The following is a 25,701-nucleotide window of genomic DNA, read 5'->3' on the forward strand; positions in this document are numbered from 1 at the left end:
GTGTATTTTATTGATGGAAGCTGCCTTGTGAGGGCTTCTGCCTTGAAAGGCAGCCGAGAACTGCTTTAAATAAATAAATAAATAAATAAATCAAAACAGAACTCTGACTAACAGTCCAATCCTATACCGCTGCATTCTACATTGGCTAAAACTTCCAATCCATCTTGAAAGGCAGCCCTACATGGAGCACATTATGGTAGTCCAGCCTGGATGTCACCAGAGGATTGCTAAGAGAAGCCCTCATCAAATATGAGTGATCCTGGACCCTTATTTTTGCACCCCACTTCTCTGAGCAATTAAATGGTTTCAGTTCTCAAATTATGAATATTTGTAACTCTACCAAACATATACCATAGAAACTTATTTCCCATTTCATGGAGAACTGCTGTTTTGCTGAATATCTACCATTCAAGTAGTATCTTCACAGAAGCCAAACAGAAATCCATCTCTTGTTTCTAAACAGACATAATTATACACTGCAAAAAAACTATATATGTCAAAAGGTATTATGCTCCAACCTTGTCTAAAGGCTCTAAAGGCTTTAGTTAGTTACAATAATACGTTTTAATTGGTTTAGCAACCAGTCAATATGCATAGTTGTTCTGAAAAGAAACGGGAGTAGGAATTTGTATAGATGAGTGGATTTTGACAGGGCCTGTTTTTAAAACTCCTACCCCAGCTGACAAGACAATTCCCTCTGTTGTCTTTCAAAGGTACAGGAGCCCTAGTGCTTAAACCATACCAATGCCATTTATTTTCAGAAGGATTGTTTTAACTATTACATTCAAGAGAGCAGAGCAGGAAGTGAAGGACAAGCTTTTGAAAGGGGAAATTCCCGCTCTTGGCTAACTTTCATTTTTGTTTCTCAAGGATGAGATATCACACCAGGGATCAGGCTTGTCTATACAAGCTCACCATTGGCAAATAAGAATTGCTTCGAGGTGTCTTCTTTTGGTGACAGAAAAGAGGAACACAACTATTTTAACCAGTAAACAATTAACCAAATGGAAAAGCTTCTGTAGACTGGAAGAGTTCGCCTTTTCTTTCAAGCCATTAGCATACCTCAATGATTAAATATGACCTTTACATATAAAATATGTTTGTTTATAGACTGGTAACTTCTGCAACATCTGTCTTGATTGCAAGGCCTGGGCTATGCCTTACTGGTATTACTAAGGAACGCAAGAAGATCCAAGTAGAGTTTTGTTTCTGAAAATCAAGGCAAGGTAACTGGATAACGCACTCTACTCTCCACTACTAATAAATGAAATGCTGCAAAGGATAAAGCTTTCAGCATCATTCTTCAACTATGCAATTTCCAGCAAATTCTAATTCTGTCTTAAGGCTAGGCAGAAATTCCAATTGACCAATCTTCTCACGAAAAATTATGTGAGTTTAACAAGATTTTAAAGTGCCTCACGTATTCTGTGCTTATTGTAGAAACACTGGAAAGAGCCCTTAATGGCAGTTGCATCAAATTGATGAGTAAAAGGAATTATGGGAGAAATCAAGAGGAGAATTGTGCAATTCCCCACTCGATCCTTGAGAAAGGAAGGCTATAAACTCTACACATTACAGGAAAGGGATATTTATTTTGATCCCCTCTGCATCCGCATTACCACATATATTAAATACATTTGTGTAAACACTACATTAGCAATACTAATGATTTGGCAAAAGAAACCAACTCTGTTCAGAAGACTGTGCAAGGGGAAGAAGCTATCATGGCTTCTCCCCACACAACCATATTTATTTATTTATTTAGAATATTTATATACCGCTCCCCATTGAAACATTTCGGAGCGGTGTACAAGGTAAAATGAAAATAAAAACAGAATAAAACGGTTAAAACAAAATTTAAAAGAAGCAAAAACAGAAATCCAAGGCTGCATGTTAAAGAAAGGCTTCTTGGAATAAAGATGTTTTCAGGAGGCGCTGAAAGGAGTACAAGATTGGCACCTGCCTGACCTCCAGAGGCAGGGAATTCCACAGGAGGGGCACCACCACGCTGAAGGCTCTTCCACTGGTAGATTCCAATCGGAGGATGGATCTATGTGGAACCACCAGGAGCAGGCGCTCGGATGACCTCAGTGACCGGGCAGGTTGGTAAGGGAGAAGGCACTCTCTCAGGTATCCTGGTCCCAAGTGTGACCACCATTTGCATAATCCCCTGACGTACAGTAGACCTTGTAGAGTGGGTACAAAGCCAACCCTGCTTCACTGCACGCCAGGTTCAGATAACCCACCAACCCACAGTGCACCATGGGGGTTATACAAATGGTGGCCATGCACAATTGTATGAACACACCCACCATGTCACAACTTCATAGAGAGGATCTCCCATTCAATGCCATTTATACACTAACTAAAAGTGCACTGGCTTTCAAACTAAGCATAAAGATTACTCTTATGATTACTTGTGGTGCTTGCACATGGGTAATTCTTTCTTCTCAAAAGATTGTCAGGAGTATACCAATGTTGCCTTGCCAGATACTCCCAATATTTTACTAACTGTAGAGTCACAGACAGGACTGCTGAGCTAATACTGACCAGGTGAGCATGTAGACCTGCCCACTAATTTAACCTGCATTATGAATATAGGTTTGCAGAAGTACATCCATAAACCAAACTTCGGAATATATTTGTTTTACACTGGTTCACATCACATTGATTTTGTTACACTGAATCATACAACATTCTAAGCACTACTGGCATCAAATGGATTTTCATTGAAACAAGCCTGGTTAGGTTTGGGCCATATATTTCATTAAACAATGCTCTCTGACAAGCCTGGAACAATCTCTGAAATGTTCAGGTGTCAGAAGTGTGTGTGTGTGTGTGTGTGTGTGTGTGTGTGTGTGTGTGTGTGTTTAAGTGCTTCAGTGACAAGGCACCAGGGATATTTCTGCTCATCAATCAGAATATTTGAGTATAAATCAAGCCTGCAGCCAACTTCTACTGTATTTTCTTCTCAATAAAGGAAAGCAAAGCTATGACATTTTCCTTCAGTTGAGCACTTAACTCAATCAAGAAGAAAGATGGTCCAAGCAACTCTTTCTTCTCAGAACTGGATGTTCTTGTTCTGCTTTCCTAAGTAGCTGCAGGCAAGTTACTGGCCTGGAATTTACTTGTTCCTGAACCAGCAGGGAAAAACATTTGTAACAAAGAAGAATTGTCCCTAAAATATTTCAGCTCATTATATTAAGGCCTATCCAACTGCAGCATGTGGGGGAATCCAATCACTTAAAAGGATTCCTCAATTTGAATGTTTCTGCATTTCACAGTAAACACATAAAGCTTTGGAATCTCTCTATGAAGTGCGGCTGATCCACACATATACACACTTTCCCACAAAGTGAATCATTCCAGGAAGCTAGAAAAACAAAAGCTTTCACCACCCCCTGCAGGAATCTGACAGGTGCACTTTGGAAGGCAAAAATGCCCAAGGCATTTGGTAGCAAAGCCCAGGATCATTAGTTACAGGATACCCATTAAGGGAAAGAACTTCAGTAACAGCAGCCTCTGTTTACATTTGATGCACCCCGATGGACGCTCAAGGTGCATGCCCCTTCCAAACCGGGCTTGATAACAGCTGTGATCAGCTTAATCAGGTATAAGCATGTATCTTTGGATGTCTAGATCACATCCAGAGGCCAAATTATTCCCCCTGATGAACAAACAGCATGAGTAGCAAGGAATTCCTCCCAAGCAGAAAGCACAGCAGCAAGACTTGTGCCCGCCACATGTCTTCTTTCCTTGCACCAACACACCTATTTCCTTGCTGTATATATTCAGCTGTTTCCCATATGGCTGGCACTCAGCCCTCTCTGTACCCAACAATGCCATTAAGCATTAGGAACTCCAAGCGTCCAGATTCAAGAAATATGTCAGGCAATCTAGAAGGCAAAAGGACAAAGAAGCTGTCCTTCTCTACAGATAAGCCTCAGTGTCTCATTAACCAGCTGCTTTTCTAGTGGGAACTGTCCTTAACTGTCTCAACTGTGCACTGCTTTTGCACCCCCAACACACTCACCTAATGTAGGAACATAAGCAGAACTATGCTGAATAAAACCATCTAGTCCAGCATTCTGTTCACATCTAGACACAAGTGCAATATCACCATCTTGCTTGTGTTCCCCAGCAACCCCCGGTTTTTGTCTATGCCCAGAGTCTAATGGAACCAGATGCCTTCCAGACAGCTCTGGTGGGTTTTCCAGCTGATGTGGCTGGTTTTCATGTCGAAACCCTGGTCAACCTGTGGAATGCAGAAATGACCTGGGCAGCTGACATGATTCCTTCTGAGTGCCCTCATCATAGTAAGACTTGTAGAGGTCCATGTTACACTCTGGAACTGAGAGCAATTAAACAAAATTGGAGGTGGCTTGCATGCAGATGGAACAAAATTCCTGATGGATACAACTGCATACTGGTGTGTGCCTATGGTCGGGTATATTAAGGGGCAGAAAGGGCCTTTACTGAATCTTCTATATGCTGCCCAGCAGAGCTTTTCGTGATTGTTCAGGGCTTATTACATGCTAGCTCTAAGGATGTTCTGCATGCAACAGTGATATGTCTTCAAGGCATTTCCAATATTAAATCCCAGCAGATGCAAGAGATTTTTACTCCAGTGTTAAAATGGGTGAATCAGGCGAGGTATTCAGAGCACAGCTTTGTCTAGTGTTCTCGGATGAGTTTCAGTTGGTACAGTTCAAGGACATTGAAAAGTCGCTTGGGCAGGTTAAAAGAATAAACTCTCAGATCCTTCACATGCAATATGCAGATGATTATGCAAAAAGGGCTGACATATTAACAGGATTATGGTCCTGAGCATAGTTGGAACTAGGGATAATGCAAACTTGCCTCAAGTTTCTGGAACAATTTGGCTGTTTCCAGAATTCATGTAAGAATGTGATATCATGCTCCTCTTGAGAGCTTTGCTGTAGGATTCCTTAACTGAGTTAATTTGTTATAGGGCAGAATAGAAATAACATAATAAATAAACTACTGAAAGAAAAGATTGAATTCCAATAAGTTGGCCCAGACAGTATCAGCATACGTCTCCCCTCTGACTGCACTACGAAAATGCCTCCAACTCTAAACACGGGCTTCCATAATGACTCTAGAATAGTAGATGGCTCTAGCTTAAGTCAACTTTCAGCGCCAGCAGTGGGGACTGGCAGTGCCCCATCAGAGACACGCACAGGGACCAGTCCTTCAGCTTCCTTGTCACTACCATTTGCTGCAGCCCATGGCTGCTGGTCTAAGGCAAGCTGTGGCAAACAGGAAGGATGTGCGGCCGAGCAAAGAGGGGCCAAGTATCCTTTCAACTTTTATTGCCAAGACTGGCTTCCGTCCACTACTGAAAACATGTTGCTACTTCATTTCTAAGGCTCCACAGCCCACTCTTTTCAGCCACAGGCTTGCAATAAGGACACAATGTGCATATAAATGGTGACATTAATGGCAGAGCTTCATTATTGTGCTGTGTCAGCCAGAAACAAAGGGCAGCTCATGGAAATGAAAGCGATTTTGCCTCTTCTTGGAGAGGCCAGATCTTGATCTCAAGTAATGTGAAAGTTCTGCAGAAACCTCAAGTATGCAACACATCTATACACTTGAAATCTAGAGGACTTGTTTCCACACACAAACATACTTAAGGTAAAACACAGGCATAAGAGAGGCACAACACCATTTACTGAGGCATCCGTGAAAAAAAAGTGATTCAAACTATTTTGAAAACTAAGCACCAAAACGATACTGCTTTCCTTCCCTCTCTGCTGCCCATTAATGTTCTCTCTGTTGCTGGCTCATAAAATAAATCTGTCAAGATGCTACACAAGATTACTAATATATTTAAATGATGGCCTTGGTTTGTGATTACATTATTTCCTGGCTCTGTGTGTGTGAGAGAGACAAGGCAACAGCCCTATCCTGAGAGAGTCTTATTTTCGTGTGACTTTTATTGTCCATTATCTTACAGCATTTATGCCACAGCCATGATGTCTTGTAGGAATATTTCACAACAGAAATATCTTTGTCGTTAGTATTCTCACTGCAATTTAGTCAGATCAACCTTTAAATCACATCCATCATGCTGAAGAGCTTTGGCAAAGCAAGCAACAGTAATATATGCTTCCTTGTAGAACCTAATTACCAGCTACTTTAAACAGCAGCACCTCCCTCCCTCCTGTAACACAAGCAAAGAGAAAATACACAAGCAGCCTCTGGGTTCTCACTCTCTCACTTCTTCTGGGTGGGAGTACATAACCGGTTCACTGCAAGCAGACTGACACTGTCTGGCACATGACAAATATACTTGAACCTAACAATTAGGGTTCTGACAGCACTTCCAAAAGCAAGGAATATTTACTGTAAATCCCTGACAAGATTTAACTCCTTTGCTTGCCTTTCTCAGGAGTCAGTTCAAGAAGATTCAAAAAATTACCATAAGCAGAGCAGTTTAACATGAAAAGACACACAAAAATACGACAATACGTAACGTACACCTTTCAGAACTTAAGCGCTGTTAAGTGATGGCAGAAGAGAGAATTGTCAGATGGTACATAAGGGAATTGTGCAAGAAAGGCTCAAAGGAGGTTATGAAAGACCTTTCCAGACTTATGACTGACCTTCAACTGACTTCCCTCGGAATGACTGTTCTTAATGCAGCTTTAGAGAGTGGTACAAAATGGGATGTCACAGTCCCAAGGGCTCCCAAATTGTGGGGATTCTATGCAGAGGCACATACCTCATCCTCACAACTCCAAATTTTCTGAGTCTCTTGACTGAGCCATGAGTCAGAGTATAAAGATTGTCCATTGCTCCCTACACAAACTCCCCTCCCACTCAAGGCTCCCCACCTGTGTTTGGACAGAGCCTTTTGGGGGGGAGAGGTTTTTAAATTTGCACATCCCCAAGATCTCTCTCTTGAAGCTACTCCACTGTGCTTAAAATGGGGAGGAGGACAAAACCTCAAATTGCTAATTTCTTAGATAGGAACAAGTTGGAAACCTCTTGCACTAGCCATATTTGAAGATAGTATTTAAAGCGTACAAAGCAAATGGCAAATGTTTTTTTAAAACTCTTCGTTGTTAACCGCTGGGTTGTTTAGCCCCTAAACAACCCAGCAGTCTGGATTCACACATCATGCTGTATAACCTACAAAAGAGCTGATTGTGGGTTGGGCACTAAAGTGGAAGAAACACTGCACCCCCGACAACCCATAAGTTTTAAATTGATGTGTTGTCATTACATGCAAACAGTGTTGCGGATTAGGTATCATTTACCGTCTAGTGTTAGTCTGCAGTACATTCAGCTTCTCCGTTTGTTAGAGAAGAGTGCTTGAGCGCTTTCTGTACTGTTGGAGGAATTTCTTGGTTCCTTACAGAAAGCTAAGCCCACAACAGCTGTTTATAAAAGTACTTCAAAATGCAGTAAAGTAGATGTTCAGAAGGTCAGAGATGAATGGAATAAGAAACCGGAATATTCTATGCAGTCTAATAAATCAATTGGTTCAATAGGCAATGTTTCTGTAGATTTAAAATAGAGGCTGATTCAAAAATAAATTGATGTTTTGCATATATTGGACACTACCTGTAACTTAAAGCTAAGAACGAAATCCTGAAATCCTCTTTAGCAGTTTAGTCATGCACCATTTATGAGAATTAGCGTGATTTGCTGGTTTCTGTGTGTGTCATGATTGGGGTCTTGTTAAAGTTTTGAGTAAGATTTACCAGGGTATTAGAGACAAAAGGCTAAGCCTTATTTTCTATATAAGCACCAAAATCTGTTCAGGCCAAGAGGTTTTTTCTCATTGTTTGTATCAACAACTGATATTCATTAAAACAAAGGTGCAAAAGCCATTTTAATTCACAGTTCCATAGCTTGAAGCCAAACGATAAGTCAACAAACGTAAAGTTAGTCAGAGCTGGCTTGCTTCAGATGTCAATAAAACAAATATTATTAGCCTACATTTAAGTATTTGTGGCAGGGTTCCCATCCTGTTTGAAATACATATTCCACCCAGCTCATGTTTACGTTCCTGTCTTTAGTCAGCAAGATTAATCTTTCAACAGAAATACAGTAAGTTGTTTCTGCACTGTATTCATTCACAAAAAAAGCTCCAACGAAGACAAGTTCTTTCTGGAGAGTGGCTTAGTTTGTTGTAATATCTCCATATTCATTTAATTTAGCAAGACATGGAAGTAACAAGAAAAAACAGGTCTTTAAATTACTGATTTAAACCAAGTTTCCCATTGACATTTCTTCATATACTTCCAAAAGAGTGGCACAAATCTGACCACTAACCCATGAAAATTTTCAACTAGAGTATTATTTACACTGTTCTTTCATTCTTACAACCAGGTACAGAATCTCTTTGCTGCACTGCATATAGATTACATATGACAGTTTGTGACAATAAGGAGAAATAAATGAGCCTGCATAGCGGACAATTTTGTCTTCTCTTCTGTCTTGGCCCATCCTCACATTCACAAAAATGAAGTAGCAAACAAAAAATAAGAGTGGGAGTTATTAAAATATTTACTATTAGCCTCAAAGTTGGAAGATGTCGAATCTAGATTTCAGTCTTGCCTTTCACTGACACAGAGAACAAGAGGCAATGGATTAGTTAACATGTGACCTGCCCATGATGATTAGATTATTAGATGGGGCTCCCTATCAAGAGGCTCCAGAAATGTCAGTTGATCTGGAGTGCAAAGCGAGAGTGTTAGTGGGTAGTTGTCCATGGAGCATAGTACATCAATGCTACACTGGTTGCCTATTCTTTTCCAGACACAATGTCAAGAATTGTGTGGCATGGGCCCAGAATACCTAAAAGTTGGGGGGTGTCTCCTCCCATATGCTCCCCAAGATATGCTGGGAAGGCTCTTGTGATGCGAGAGGCCATGTGTAGATTGTGGAACTTCCTACCTCAGGGAGGTGCATTTGGCCCCCTCTCTTCTTGCTTTCTGGCACCTGGCTATGCCTTTTCTGCTCTCTCTTTTAAAGTGCATTTGGCCTGATCTGTGGAGGATCTTTTGTGGCAAACCACTCTGCTTTGAGATTGATTCTTATCTGAGGCCCTCATTTGTTTTTATGGCTATATTATTTTTGATATTGTTTTGTTTGGATTGGGGTTTTTCCAACTGTTGTAAGCCACCCTGAGCATTGCAAATACAATGGAAGGGCGCCATGCAAGCGCTTCTAATCAATAATCTGTTTTATTTTTAAAAAATCATTGCTAAATTTCCTAAACAACAACAGCACCTTTTAGCTACATTCTTTGTCAAGATTAACATTTGTATATCAATTAAATAACCGCTATAAGAACTATAATGTCCAAATATATGTAATGCTCTCCTACACCATAAAAATAATATTTATACACTTGAACCTATATGCTGGACTAGCAAATTCTATATTATTATTCTGCTAGCAGTGGGCCTTAACTAAGTACATATATAAATTGGTATTTTGAGGGAAAGCATTATAAACTTAGATTTATAAACACGACAAGTCATATCAATATATACCAGAGGGATACAAGAAACCTGAAATCAATTCTGGCTGGGGAGAAAACGTATTTATAAACAGGACAAGTCATATCAATATAAACCAGGGGGATACAAGAAACCTCAAATCGATTCTGGCTGGGAAGAAAACGTACACTACAAACTATAGAAAGGCTCCATGCCTGGGACTGAGATAAAGATGCAGCTTGAAAATAGCCCATACATTTGAGAGGGAACTTGGGAACTCCTGCTATAAAACACATTAGTCCTCCTTTGGTAAGCTCTCCACAAAGATCATCAAGCACAGTGCACACGACTGTGCAGTGAAGGCAACGAAGAAGGATTTCCTTACTGCCTCCATTGGCTCCTCAAAAACCCACCCAGCAGAGTTGTTCTGTACAGTTCGGGGTCTTTTAAGACCTACCACAGCAAAATGGAATGATGGAGACCACAGACATGGGCTGTGATACATTTGCGTGACATTCTGAGGCTGTGTGATTTTAACCAACTTTGATACCACAGTTGTTGCAAATCAAATGAGGTGATATCATGATATAATGAATAGTGGGTAATCAATTTCATAAATAATAAATATATGCTCAAACATGCAATTCAATTCTTTTCCAGGCATGTTTAAAACAGCAACCGCAAGCATATCTTCAAACTGAAGTTAAATAAAACTGTGAGCTCTACATAACAGCTAAATCTTACCCTGAAGATTATGCTGTCCCTGATTTGGCATTGTGTTAATACAACTATTCTCCAGGCCTTTACATTGTCACAAAGTAGTCCCATCAGCTATCACACACTCCCCAAACATAGGCCTAATCTACCCCAAACAGAGTATAGCACTATGAAAGTGTTACAATCTTCTCCCATACAATCCACCCCGCACACTCAGGTCTTCTGGGAAGAATTTACTCCAGTCAGCAGAAGCAACCGTTACCCAGAGGACCTTCTCTTCTGCTGCTCCCAGACTGTGGAATGGCCTGCGGGGAGAGATCCGCCAACTCAACAGTCTTTCTATATTTAAAAAAGCTATAAAGACTGATCTCTTCCGGCAGGCCTACCCAGTCGAATTTTAGGATGCCTTTTAATAATGTGATGTCTTTTAATAATCTATTAGTTTTATATGTTTTTAATCAATTATATGGATTTTATGGTGTTTTGTATTTGTGTTGTACCCTGCCTCTATCCAGAGGGAGAGGCGGATTAGAAATAAATATTTTATTATTATTATTAGGTATGTGTCAATGGGCCCCAACAATTGTCAGCGCACTTCAATACTGCTATAAAGCAGTAGTGTGGCTTCTGCCTTTCATATACCGCTTTCATAGTGCAATATCCTGCTTGGTGTAGATTGGGCCTTAGCATCAGTTTAGGGGAACTCTTAAAGATTTCATTAGTGTTAGAGTTCCCAAACAGCTGTGACACATTTCAGATCTACACAGATCCGAAGAGCACGCACCACACCACAAGGGTCGCACAGGTTTCTGCAAATCCATCTCACACATCCTCAGCACAAAACAGCCCGTAAGTGCAAAGGACATCAGCTGAGCCCCCAAAAGGAAATGAAAGAATCTATATTCTACCTATGAACCTTTTAGACCATTTTTGCAATATTCGTGATGAGATAAATAACTGAGATCAAGTACAGCCTTTGTATACTACAGAAAGTGCACTTGAGCAAAGACGGAGAGCCAAATCTTTACTGGCTGCTGATACTGGCAGAGTGAAAATCACTGAAAGTTTGCATATGGTTACTCCTGCATATCTGAAAATAAAGCATCTTCATTGCTTGCTTTTCCCTATCCACTAAAGGTTTGGGAAATACAACACACACGGCAGCCCTTCACTGAAACTTGCTTACACTACCACAGATGCCAAAGGGCCAGCTATGTCTTTGAGTGTGTTATAAATACAGTTCCATTAACCAACACAAAGCTCTCTGTGGTGTGTTGTACCCACGAATATTACAGAAGTTGCTGTCCTCTCTGAGAAAGAATCAGTTTTCCTCTGGAAAGAAAGTCAAGTAACTAGAACATCAACTCCTTGAGGGACTTATTAGATCCTCAAAGAGCCACTGTGATTTCTGAAACCTGCTTTTGCTAGCAGAAGCTTCATCTTACATGTATACAAGGGAAAACCATAAGAGAGGAAAACCCTGAAGACTACACTTCAATGTTCTCAGATAATTGAAGAAATGCATTTCGGTACCAGAGTGCTTAGCCTGCCTGCCCTCACTGCACTAGTTTTTTTCTTAAAATTTCCTAGCATTGCATGAATGCCAGAATTAGTATCCGGGGAGGTTCTGTGCAGACACTCATGCTTTGGCCACCAAATCAAGTTTTCTGCTTGCCTTTCACTGATCTATATGTTAGAGGGAAAACAAACTGCTAGGTTTTTTAAAGGTGTGAGAGAGGAACGAGGGACTTTTAAAAATACACCATTAACAGCCGCCCTCAACTAAAAATATAATCTTACAGGTTGGAAACTAAGAAAAACACAAGGAGAGACTATAAAATTACAAAAAGCATTCTGTTTAGTTTTTAAAGCTATCTTTAGTCAAACAGGATGTGTGTGGAAGAGATAAACAACCTTCTCCATGGCAGGACAGTGAGATTCCAGCCATTCTCACAGATGACCACACTCCCACAAGATAAATTGTTTTACCCAGACTTCTGCAATCATTTATACTCAAGAAAGCCACAGCAGCAGTGTGTTTCATGTCAAAACTGAATTAACACATTTTACTTTTCCCCCCACAGTGAATTCATACATTTTATTTTTTTATAGTAACTACTATATAGCTCTCCTTGATTTTCCCTTTTATCCATTCCATGCCCTGTAAGTGACATATCAACCAGTAGTGATGCTTGTAGGTATCTGCATTGGCTGATCTAGACCCAGCTTTGAGCCCAGGGTGGAGCTTCAGACTCTATTGCCACTGGGTGTGGAGTTTCAGCACAGGAGTCCCAGAAGGTAGATGCCTCCTGGTGCCATTTCGTTTTTGTTTGCCTGTCTCTTACGTGAGTGAGTAATGATTGTGGTCTTGCCATTAATGGAGGCTCATTTTGAGCCTGACATCTAGATCTGCTTCATTACTGCTAGGGCAGCCGAAACAGTTGTAGTAACCATCCAGGCTGAAAGAGATAACTATTGTACCACCACTGAGAGCAGAGGTTGTAGCTCTAAGCACAGCCACGTCCCAAGGAAGGCCAACCTGTTACACTACATCTGCTTTGTGAAATTGAGGCAACACAAAGAGGAACAATCCTTCTGTTGCTCTGAGTCAAAAGTAGCAGCCATTACACCTGTCAGTGATGGTGAGTTTTTGCAAACAAGACTGGTGCTTCTAAAACTAGGTCCAATACGCTACATGCACACCACCCAGTGAAGAAAAAAACTGGACAAATAAGACGAGGAATGCAATTCCAAATAAATAATGGAAAGAGGAAGTCTCACAAAAGAGAACAGAATGCAAATGCTATGGAACTGTGCAGAATGTTCTACTAACTATGCTATCACGGTGCTCAGAAGAGAATTGAGCAGGAAAAATCAGGCATACATGCAAGCAGCCACTCCTTTGGGGAGAGAGGAATGAGTACCAGTTTTCTGGCTAAAACTATAGAGCACTCTTCCCCTACCTGTGTTCTCCAGATGTGTTGGTCTGCAATTCCCATCATCCCAAACCAGCCTATGGCTATGCTGGTTAAAAATATAAGATGAAGGATCAGAACAAGTGTCCAACTAGTCCAGCATTCTGATCACACAGTGGCTACCAGCTGTCGACTGGGAACCCACAAGCAGGACATGAGTACAACAGCACCTTCCCACTCAAGATTCCCAGCAACTGGTGTACATAGCCTTCTCCTCCAGGACTTTGTATCACCCCTTTTTAAAGCTATCCAAATTTTTGGCTATCACTATGGCTCAGTTCAGACAACACATTAGTCAACTCAGTGTGAAAACTCCACTCAACTGTTGAGTTTTTAGGGGGTACTCCCCATACAACATGTTCTAACTCCACCGTTGTGTGACCGTGGGCTACCATGGAGTTCAGTAAAATCCTGAGATGTTTGATTGACAGTTCCTCCGCCCTCTCTCCTCCCCCAGTCCTTCAGATGGTATCCCTTCAGCCATTGCTGCAAAAAACAATCCCGACGACTCTCCTAGAGCAGCACTTGCTCTTTTCAATGCCAGGGATCTCTGTAGCCAGTGGGAAAAGTCAACTCAACTCAACAGAAAACTCCACAGAGCCTGCCACACAAAACAAAACACAATGGTTGTGCAGGAACTCTGCTCTGCACAGTGTGGATATTCTGCATGGAGAGTTTTTTTAAAAAAAAAAAAAAAACCCAAAAAACCCTCCACCATTGCATGGAGTTTTCCCGCCAGACAACACATTTCTCAGTGGTGGTGTAAAAACTCCACCATGGAGTTCTAAAACCACCGTTTAGAAACATGCTGTCTGAACTGAGCCTATGTGGTGGAAATGATGATTGGAAACGATGGGAATTGCAATCCAGTATATCTGAAGGGAGAACCTGTTGAAGAAGGCTGCTCTAAAAAATTCCCAAGGTAACTTTGCATAAACACATATCCCCATGTGTGGAGCTGCCCAGAGACCATGAAAGACGACATCAAATAATAAGCAAATTTAAACCTTTGCTGAGAAAGATACAAGTCTGAAGAATCATGAAGCAGGTAGAAAATTGTACTACACACTGTGTATCATCAGATGGTAATGTTCTTACAGCTGACAAGATGTGATAAATTGGAGTAATTGACCTGTGAAAGCAGTAAGAAGCTCAAGCGAGTTAAAAAATTATCCTATAAATACCATAAAGATTAACAGATCTTTAATATCCACCCAAGAAGCACTTACACTAAGTACAATGATTATGGTAACAGAGAATATTTACTGCGTAGGAATGACTTTAATATATACAGCTTGCACAAAAAGCAGCACTGGTTCTTAATCCTCGAAGAGCTGAAAGTCATCACTTAGATTTTCCAAACTGATTAAGTATGGTTTGCAAAGGGGGGGGGGGAACCCAGCAATTTCCTCTTCCCCATGTACTGCTTTATGATGTATGAAGAACGCTGTCTAAATGTACCACTATAATAGAACCTGCCTGGCCCAAATGCAAGTTTCAAAGGTACATCTCCAACCCAAGGTCACGTGCACAAGGAGCTCTTCTTCTCTGCCAATGGATATTAAGTACAGGCTTTTGAATGAAAAAAGTCAAGATCAAAAGGGTTCTCTGGGTCTAATTATCCTATTTGAAGTCAATGAGCAATACAGGCCAATATGGAATGCAACCACAGAATCTTACTACTTGTATCCTACAGCCTGGAGCTTCTAGCATCAGTCATTTTAGTGACACTCAATAATGTAAATAATAATGTTGCTAGAGCTTTAGAGCACACAACCGTCAGGGCTAGTAGCCATTGATAGCCTTAGCCTCCAGGAATTTATCCAACCCCCCTTTACAGCCATCCAGATTGGTGGCCACCACTACATCTTGTGGTAGTAAGTTCCATAATTTAACTATGCACTGTGTGAAGAAATCCTTCCTTTTATTTGTTCTGGATCTCCCTCCAATTAGTTTCATGGGATGACCCCGGGTTCTAGTATTTTGAGAGAGGGAGAGTCAAGGAAGCTGTAAAAGGCAAGAAGTCTTACTTCATGCACAAAGGAGAACAGGACCACGAAGTCCAATAAAATAAATGTTAAGTTAATAAGAAGACCAGCAAAAAAAGACTTTGTGGCGCACGCTGCTAAAAACAAACAACAACAAAAATGTATTTACAATGATCAGAAGCAGAAAAGCAGCCAGGGAGGTGGACAAACTACCGGACAACAAAGGATGAAAGAATTGCTTAAGGAGGATAGGGAGGTTGCAAAGAAGCTGTATGAATTCTTTCTCAGTCAGCACTGTGGATATTGGAGAGATACCAACATATATGTTTGTAAAGTAAACTGGGATCCCACAAGGATCAGTATTGGGACCACAGTGATTTAATTTGTTCATATGCTATTAGATTAGGTGGTGATCGGTCAGGTGACCAAGTCTACAGATGACACCAACTTATTCAAGAGGGTGAAGGTTCATGCAGACTGTGAAGGATTTCTCTACACAGGTAAAAGGGCAACAAGTCTGTCAGGGATGCTTTAGGGTGGATTCCTGCATTGAGCAGGGGGTTGGACTCGATGGCCTTTTAGGCCCCTTCCAACTCTGCTATTCTATGATTCTATAAGTTGGCAAATGAAGTTTGGTGGAAGAAAATATGAAGTGATGCACACTGGAGCAATTTTTTTTTAAAAAAAACCCACTCCACTTAAACAGGTCATGGACTCTGAAGTGGTATTGACATACTGGAAAAGATCTTGATGTTCTGGTAAATGCAACTAATCCGGGCATGGTAGAGGTTTGTAAAATTATGCCCGGCATGAAGGAAGTGCAGAGAGATGTCCTTTTCCTCTATATAGTGCTAGAATTCAGGGTCACCCAATGAAACGGATTGGGAGTAAATTCAAGACACACAGAAGATAATACTTTTTCACACAATGCATAATTAACGTATAAAATTCAAGGCCAAAAGATGTGGTGATAGCTACTGCCATTGATGGCTTCTAAAGGAGAATGAGACAAATCCATGGAGCACAGGTCTATCAAAGTCATCATGGCTAAACAGAACCTTCATGTACAGATGCAGTATACCACTGAATATTAAGTTTATTGCCTTTACCACCTGCTAATAGGCTCCCTGGAAACATCTGTCTGGCTACCGTGGAAAAGAGGATGCTAGACTTGATGGGCCTTGTTCTGAAGAGGTGGGTTGGGCTGGATGATCTTGACATCCAACCGGCTCATAGACTCTCCAGAGAAGTGCCTCCTTAGTACTCTAGGAAAGAGCAGGCTCAATGAACACCAAGGATTTCAGAACGAGCAGGCAAAAACATATTTTGCAGAGCAACAAAACCCACATTTTTCAAAGTCCTTTGCAAGCCAGCTTTTGCCCTGGCTGGCTCCGACAATTTGTATGGTTACCATTTTGCACAGCCAAAAACAGGGACTTGCCACAGGCGCGTATTTTCTGTTCTAAAAACCTTCCTTCTTTAAAGGATTCTGTCTCCTTCCGCCCTGGCACACATTCAAACTCAAAGCATGCTCAGAGTCACTCTCTAGTAGTAACAAGGACAGCCGTTGGCTCATAGGAAAGGGATAATTTGGAACTTGAGCAGTCCTTCCCCCACTTGAGCCAGGAGCAGAATGCTGACTCAGAGGCAGGCACTGACAGGCAGAAGCCTCAATTCCAGTGCCCGGCATGTCACTTTATAAATCTGCGTGTGCGCTCACACACATAGTCTGAGAAAACAGTCCGAGTCACCCAGCACCCAATTTTCCTTGTCAACATAGACCCAAAGCCTTTTCAAAAGGCTGATGGACGTTTCTCACTGAATAAACAAAGTTCTCAGAGCTCACAGATGAACCAAGAAAAGTAATTACAGAATAGTAAACATCACCCCACTCTACAAAATGGAAAGCCTGCAAGCCCTTTGAGAGGGCGTGGGGGGCACCACCTGTTCTGAGAGCATTCTAGGCTAGGGCAAGAGTTCACGGGGCCTATCAATTTATCCTTCACCTCTGCAATACGTGGGCACTAAACCATAGTATTTAATTTATTAGAACTAAAGTGTGGAACAGGAGAAAAACAAAAGAGGTGTGCTCCCTACTTCGAGGAAGAACTAAGCCAACCATTGGACTCTTACCATCACTACTTTAAATAACCAATAGGGAGCTGTTTTCCAAATTTCACAGTACTGGTAGAATGGCCAGTTTATGAACTCTTTAACAGTTCACAGTTGTTCTATTAAAGAGAACAATTAACTCATTATTTAAACATCACGAAAATGGTTCTAACAGCTGATCTCAAATTTCAGCACTGCAAGCATGCATTTCTTTCAACTACAAAAAATTATACCTTTCACTAACTATGGGATTTCATTCAGTGTCAAAATGCTGAACAGTGCAAAAGGCTCCACTTTTATGACAATCTTACATCTGTTCTCTTTGAATCTATACAGCACAGATAATTATGAGTGGGGAAAAGGACTTGCTATTATTAAAGAATTCTCTAGGACTTGCTATTAAAGAATTCTCTAGGCTCCCCGACCTTGTTGTGTAAAAGCAAGAATAGAAAATCACCATATTTATTTTGATAAAGTATAAAAATTCTAAGAAGTAGATTTTTAAAAAAGAGCATAGAGGAAAAGACATTAAATACATGCACTTACAAGAGAGTCGCTGCGGGGACACTAGTTGAGTTCCAGGGGAGAATTATTATTTCAAAGCAGCTCTGGGCAATATGTCAAAATCAATATTAAGCAAAGTTATCTGCACTTCTAAATCTGCTCTTTAAAGAAGGATCTATAAAGCAACGTGCTCAGCCTCTTGAGTCAGAAACATTTTACTCAAACATATTAAGTTCTATATCTTGCATTCTATTATGCACTTCTAAAGTTTGACTTTAAATTTTTACCAGGCAGCACAGGATGATCGTGGTAAGACAGGACTAGAAAGCCTCAACCTGAGTAATGTAGAACTATGTTGAAGGAACTGTGATCCAAGGACTACAGACAGTACTTTGCAGCTAAAATTTGAGCAGCCAAATCACAGCAATTCTTCACCATAACAGGATAAGAGGTCTGCCATTTTGCCAGCTTCTTTGAAAAAGATACCTGTTTCTCACATAACGCCCATCTGAGGCAAGCAACAAGGAAGAATTCTTCTAATTCTACAAGCAAGTCAGCTATTCTTGGTGGCAGGAATTTCCCTGATCGGACCTTTTTGCACACAAAAAGTTGGAAACATTTATGTTAACATTTGTCCTCTGTAAGAAAGTGTAAATTTTAACACTGGCTTCACAGCTCTATTGCTACTTGGAAGGTTGAGAAATAACTACGTACAAAACATTGCCCATTATCTCAGGACACTGAAAATGTGTGTTGTTTTTTTTAACAACGAGCAATGTAACAAGAAACACAGCTTTAATCCAACTGGTCCCAGAGAGTAGGAACACTCTTGGAGGTGATTCTTTAAGTTCCTAGGAAACTTAAAATGGCACACTGGACATAAGAGAATGTGATTCCTTTCCATTCAAAGCCCTTGAGTCCCGAATGACTGAGTGGGTTATATACTCTCTGAATTCCATTAAAAAGGGATACTGATACATGCCTTTTAAACCAGACTTCAGACTTGACTTTGTTTTTTAGTAGACACCTGAGATCTACCAATCAGAGGTGCAAAACAGTGGCTCAAGCAGACGTGTGCTAAACATGGTACAGGGTGCCTCTGAATACATGCACAGTTCAGGAATTAGTCATCACTACCAGAACCAAGCTCACAAGTCATTTCAAACAAAAATCCACTCCTGGTTTCCCCCCATTCTTTTTCGGCAACCTAACTTAGGGGCAAGGCTTTTTAGTTGTTGCTATTATTAGACAATTGGGAGTCAAAAACCCTTGCTAATCTACTGGAAATCACCCAGAACTTCCAGTAAATCCAGATATACCTTCTGCCCACCCATTTTAAATGTTTGCAAAGCACTGGTATGTGCTAAATATCATTGTGTGCTCACACCACAAGCTCTGTAAACAGAGGGCTAAGTTTAGAGAATGCACCAACTTTAACAAGACTATCATCAGGGTAGTGACTATTCTGGAGGCTGCAGTCTCTTTACAGCCATTTCTCAACAAATGCTTCATTTGATACAAGCTCTTGAAAACCATGATGTGTTTTGATCTGTGTGGATATTAAACTAAGAAACCGTGTACTTTATAGGGAGGAAATACAGGGCACCTCTCACCACTTTGGTTATCTTGAACCTAAAAACTACAAATGTAGAAAAGGTATTTAACCTTTGCTTAAAGAACTAGAAGATCGGTTTACGCTGCACACAAAGGGAATGGGAAGCCATCTGTTCAGCTATTGGGCTTATAAGAGCAAGCCATTAAAGGCAGACATTTGATCACTGGAATGTTCTCACCTCTCACTAAGCATCATGTCAAGAAGTTAAAACAGCCTGCTTGATCCTATGAATTCTCCAAATCTGGCAAACCCACACAATAATGCTACTTCAGACAATTCTTAAGTATTAGGGTCTTATTTACAGCATTTCAACTGGTCAGACACAGTGAAATGGCTATCAAAAGAAGATTTTAAATAAATTTGTACCACTAACCCCAACTTGCCCTACCAGGACTCTTAACACCTGCCCCAGTGGGATCCAGGTGAGATTTGAGAGGAACTCTTTCCATTCCATATTCTACATTGCACATCTGGTGTCAGGAGGAACTGAAATATGTTCACAAGCAAGCATGGAGAACCCAGGTAACTTGCTATACCTAAGTCTGATCGTTATTCCATCCCAAAGAACACAAAACTATCCCTGTGTCAGTATTTGCGGTTTCAGCCTCCCTCCTACTCAGAGCTTTTTATATTAATATGACAGACATTTCATGTAAAATACATCTCACAACGAAGGAAGATTAAATGCTAATCAACCCAGAGTATGGGTTGTTGTTGAATCATGTGTTGTCGTTACGTGCAAACCTTGGTTTAACTGTAGCCTGCTAACCACAAATACACCAGAGTTCATAATCCAACTACAAACCCATGAGCTCTTTTCTTGTGTTGTTCATAGTTAACAACTCACAGTTAAATTATAGTGCAAGATTCACACATAATGACAATCCATGATTCAACACATATTTTGTGTTGTTGTTATGTGCAAACCAGGCCAAATTTTTAAGGCAGACCTGTGCCAATTAGCTAAAATAATTGCTTAGAATACAAGAGTGAAGGTTTGTTGTCATCATTCTAAACTAACTATAAGACTAGCAAACAAACAGTTAAGGCCTTTGAAGTCTGCTCAATAAACACTCTGAAGAGGAGTGTGCCTACCTGGACATTTTATCATACTGCAGTGAGTGCAAGAGGAGGTCTAATCTAGTGCAAAGTTCTTTACAGCAGCAGTGTCTTCCTAAGTGTGGGCTGCAGCACCCACCCACAACACACCCCTCAACTGCAATGTAGATGGGCAGAGGAACAGAGAATGCCATGTGCACCTTTGTGTTTTGCTTTTGTGCCAAGTGGCAAAACACACACACACAAATTCTAGGCTCTTCCAACTGACCTGTAGAGTCCACTGCATAGTCCTGCTGGTAAGAAATTAAGACAGACTGATAAAGAGTACGCAAGGGAGAATATAGACAAAATTTGGGAGGTGATTTTTCCTTCTCAAAGCCGTCTGCGAAAAGAAGCTATATGAGAACAACTGTTCGAAAGCATGTCTTTTGGCAGTGCAGGCAGCAGCAGCACCAACTCTAACTTTAAAAAATGCAATCCGATACCAAACCACACAAATAAACCTATTTTTAGCAAAATTTCAATCATGCATGGTTCCAGAAAGAACTCTTACTGAATATAAGAATAAACATGGATTAGCCCATAACTAGACAAATACGAAAAGTAAGAAATGTCTGTCTCAGCTTGCTCTAGCCATGTTATCCAAAGAAAGGAGGACAAAAACAGGGCTTTCCACGCTTCTTATGTTCTTTGAAAAATCATTACCTCCTTGTCCTGTGTTTACTTTCTTTCAGATACACACATTCAACCCATGGTGACCTATTCTAATCTACTAAAATAAAAACTAGATTAAAATCTACTGACAGAGCACGGGCTGATTTGCAGTACATCAGCAAACCTTCCTGGCTCCCAATTTTTAAAACAATAGCAGCAACAAAAAGGCCTGCTCCAAAAAAAACCATAGGCTGTTAAAATCCCTAGATTTGGACTTGTCAATGCAGGTTATTCCAATGTACAATTCATGGGGTGCAGAGAGTTATTGTCGTGGCGCCCTGAACCACCATTTTGGACCTAGCTCTAATTGGTGTATCCTCAGAGTTCTAGTAAACAAAAAACAGTAGATCCCCTGTAAACCTGATATTTCCTTATGCCTGTACTAAGCTACTTCTGGATGACTTCCGGTCTCAATTCTTCTCCCTGGAAGAGCAGGCAGCCTGCCTGCTTACTTACTACAAAGCTTCTATTTATTATTGAAAGTTTCTACAGCACTTTGATCTACAAACACTTTCCCATTCTCATGCCATTCTCAGTAACAACCCTGGAAAGCTGATTAGGCTGAGATAAGGCAACTTGCTTAAGGCAAGCTCCAAGAATGAGGAGGAATGTGAACATAGATCTCTCACATGCAAACCTATCACTTTAAACACTAACCCTCAGACTGAGCCTAAATGTGACATGCTCCTTTAGAAACTTCCTAGGGACTACAGTGCATCCAGTCAAAATGAGATAATGCTGTAGCCGCTGTTCTTCAAATGTGCTAAGTATCTCACAAATTATATTGTATACACACAAATTTTAGGCCCAGGATTCAACTGAACACCTAGATGTTTCTGAGCAAAATGACACATACTTCAACAATATACCCAGAGACAGGCAGATACATTAATTATGTTGTTATCCATTAACTATTATTAAGCAAGAGAACAATGACAAAACATGAAAGTTGCTTGCTGGTCTGTCCTCTTTCAGGAGGAAAAGAGCAGCTGAGATGAGAAGGAGGTTATTTTAGCAGTGCATTTTAATGCTATATTCACTGTTAACTGCCCACAAATCTTTCGAGATACGTAAGCAAACCCCAAAGTGGTTTCCTTTCATCTGCCATTTTCTTTTCCAATTCTCTGTAAACTTTACTCTGAAAATGTACTGGTTTCCATACAAGGAAATGTAGAACCGGCCTACATCAAGGTTCTGTTGTGGCTAACCATATCCCTCAGAGCCTTACACCTCCTTAGCTAAGAATCAGGCTTACTAGTCTGACTAGAGGCACAATTCAAACTTACAGTGAGTGAGGGCAAAGTCTCACATTCCAAAGAGGTATTTGCCCAGTAGAAGCCAGCACCTTAGAAAAATCCTTTGCTGGTCACCCTTCCCCAACCTGGTACTCTCTAGATATGTTGGACTACAATTCCCAATCCAACACATCTGGAGGGCACCAGGTTGGGGAAGGCTGCTTTAGGAGAAAGGCCATGGCTGAGTGGCAAAGCATATGGTTTGCATACAGAAAGTCCCCAGTTCATCCCCTGGCAACTGTTATTAAAAAGATCTCAGGTAGCAATGCAGGGGGGACGGGACACTGGAGAGCTGCTTTCATTTGGAGTAGGTAATACTGTGTCAATGGTCTGATTCTGCATAAGGCAGCCACATGTGTTCAAATATTTAGTAGTGCAAGCGTTCATGATTTAAGACCCCTGTAAAGATCCCCCATGGGACGGATGCTTCTATTAAAAAGTCTAATTTGCAGCAACGCAACCTGAGATCTGAAAGCCACTTTCCATCTATTCAACAAACCTCTCCAAAATTAAGATGTAGGAAAAGATGGATGTTTGTTTATATATACTCAAACCTCTGCCTTACAGCCATAACTCAAGGCTCAGAAAAGCTACTAGCCAGGATTCCTGGGCAGGGTCCTCAAAACTTGTCCATAGTTTATCCTTGGGTGACAGGAATGAAGAGGAACCTGTCACAAAACGAGGTGACTGCAGAACTGTACTGGAGAGGCTCGCACAGTTTTGTATCAGAAAACACACCAGAAGCCCACACAACATGGTGTTAAAAGAAAACAAACCATGAAAAATCAATTGCACCAGGCATACATCTCCCAACAGAAGCTCAATATGGTCTACCCCACTCAGCGGTGTGGCAACCTGCTTTGCAGAAGAGGGTAGGAATAGGGACTATCCCATGGATGGACATGTGTCTCCCCAAGGCAGGTACGACCTATCCCACCACACCTGGGGATCCATAATGCATATCTTGCTGGACACCTCCCTGTGCACCTCATCTAAATCCCACCACCACCCTGCATCCCAGCAGACATGCACAACACCCACAGCACCATGTGCAAAAGTTGCACTAGCAGGAGGACGCTCAATCCAGGAAGCAAAGTGGAAAGACAGGGAAGGAGGGGTGGAAAGACAGGGACGGGGCCAAGGGGGCTAGACAGGGGAGAGCCACCCTGTGCATCCAACAACAGGGGCCAAGGGGGCTAGACAGGGGAGAGCCACCCTGTGCATCCAACAACAGGGGCCAAGGGGGCTAGACAAGGGAGAGCCACCCTGTGCATCCAACAACAGGGGCCAAGGGGGCTAGACAGGGGAGAGCCACCCTGTGCATCCAACAACAGGGGCCAAGGGGGCTAGACAGGGGAGAGCCACCCTGTGCATCCAACAACAGGTCAGGCGGCCATGCAGGGTGCGCAAAGAGAGACCAAAGCCACAAACACATTTGGATTATGTTTGGTATTTTTGTTTTAAAAGGAAACTGGTTGTTTTGCTCTTTTGGATATCTTCACAATTCTGTTGTGAGTCGCCTTGTGTCTTTCCTTTTTTTAAGGGAAAAGCAACCAAGAAATTCCAATAAGAATTATAATAATTCTAAAGCCTCACACTTTAATAATAATCATCATAATAGGTGCTATTATTAATAATAATAATGAGAGGAATGGGAATGCGGGGGGGGGGGAAGCAACTGAGATGTATCCAATGCTTAAAAATGAGGGAGGGGAAGTCTAAGGGGGGGTTAGTGACGCGCTCGGGGGGGCATTTTGGGAAAGGGGGGAGTTACGGGAAGGGGTGAAGGAACAGCGGAGATGGGGGGCAGGGGAGGGGCCAGTGTGAGGGGGCGTGACCTGACGCCCCACCACCACCTCCACCACCGCCCCGCGGGGAGGGGGCCCGTCAAGGCCGGGAGGCCTCCCTCACCTGCGACGGGAGCGTCTTTCCCGGCGGGGTCGCCTCAGGGCCCCTCTCGTCGTCGGCCGGTCGGTCGGTCGGTCGGTCAACCGCGCGCTCTGCTTCCCTCCGTCAAGGCGGGCAGCGACTCCCGGACGCAACTTCGACCCACTCCTGCGCGTCCCCGAGCTCGCGCGCTCCCGCAGTCCCGCCCCCGCAGTCCCGCCTCGAGTGACTTCACTCGAGAGGTAGAGCGCGCTCCCGAGAGCCCGACCGTCCCAACCTGCCACGCAGGCCTCCTCCCCTCTCGCTCGCTCTCACCGCCCCCACCTCCGGGGAGCGAGCACGCACGCGCGCCAGCCGCCGCCTCCTCCTTTCCCCGCCCCGCTCCTATCACAACCAGGATGGCGGGACTCGGGATTAAGGGGGCGGGGCTTCGATGAGGCTCGCGCGGAGGAGGAGGAGGAGGAGGTGCGCGCAGTGGCCGTTGACGCGGGAAAGCGGCTGCTGCTTCGTGAGGCGTCTTTTTCGCCTCAAGTTCGCCTCAGGAACCGCACAATAACACGTTCGCTCGCCCCTTCAGGGCTGAGGCGGCCAGACTTTCCTCCTGGCCTCATAGTCGTTGAAAGACGCCACATAGTTTAGTCTTTTATTATATATTAGTATCTTACATATATCCCGCCTTTAATATATGTAAGACCGCAATTTTATCTAAAGTTTAGTCAGGAAAAAAGTCCTACAACTCCCAGCATTCCCCAGCCCTCATCCCAGCCATGAGGGCTGGGGAATGCTGGGAGTTGTAGGACTTCTTTCTGTCTAAACATGCATAGGTTTGCACCCTAATAAACATAAATACAACAATAATTCAGAAGTTAAAAGCACAAGTGAAAGGAGATAGGCCTATCAGGGAAGAGCTCGTTCATAGGGAGAGCTCATATTTTCATATTTTTATTATTATAAAGCTAATATTTATATATTAGATTGTAAGCCTATGCGGCAGGGCCTTGCTATTTACTGTTTTACTCTGTACAGCACCATGTACATTGATGGTGCTATATAAATAAATGATAATGATAATAATAATAATAATAATAATAATAAAAATTTTGGGCTGCAATCTTACAGTTAAGAAGCAGCAAGCCCTTTCCAACGTAGTAGGACATATCTTAATAAACATGTCTAGGATTGTATCGTTTATAATTTCATGACAGGTAGCCACCTCACTTGCAATTAAAATAAATTTGTTGATTGCTTTATAAAAAGATAAAGAACCGCTTCAGGGAAGAACACTGAGTGATGTATGCATTTGATAGAAATCTCTTTGATTTCAAAGGAAGATAATCAAAAGACCACTTAAACTCT

At 41.9% G+C, this 25,701-nt stretch overlaps 1 protein-coding gene across 2 annotated transcripts in view; it reads right to left on the reverse strand.

Annotated features, from left to right (window-relative positions):
• NEK6 (NIMA related kinase 6) overlaps positions 1–24,473 on the reverse strand; it is an 82,523-nt gene extending 58,050 nt beyond the window's left edge. Inside the window, exon 1 of one of the 2 annotated variants that reach the window (XM_063144621.1) lies at positions 24,370–24,473. The gene's annotated coding sequence lies outside the window, so the exon portion shown is untranslated. The remainder of the gene's footprint in view (positions 1–24,369) is intronic. The other variant, XM_063144619.1, reaches the window with a different exon arrangement.
• Positions 24,474–25,701: the final 1,228 nt, after the last annotated feature.

Source organism: Elgaria multicarinata, chromosome 19, assembly GCF_023053635.1.
Source record: "Elgaria multicarinata webbii isolate HBS135686 ecotype San Diego chromosome 19, rElgMul1.1.pri, whole genome shotgun sequence".
Lineage (NCBI taxonomy): Eukaryota > Metazoa > Chordata > Lepidosauria > Squamata > Anguidae > Elgaria > Elgaria multicarinata.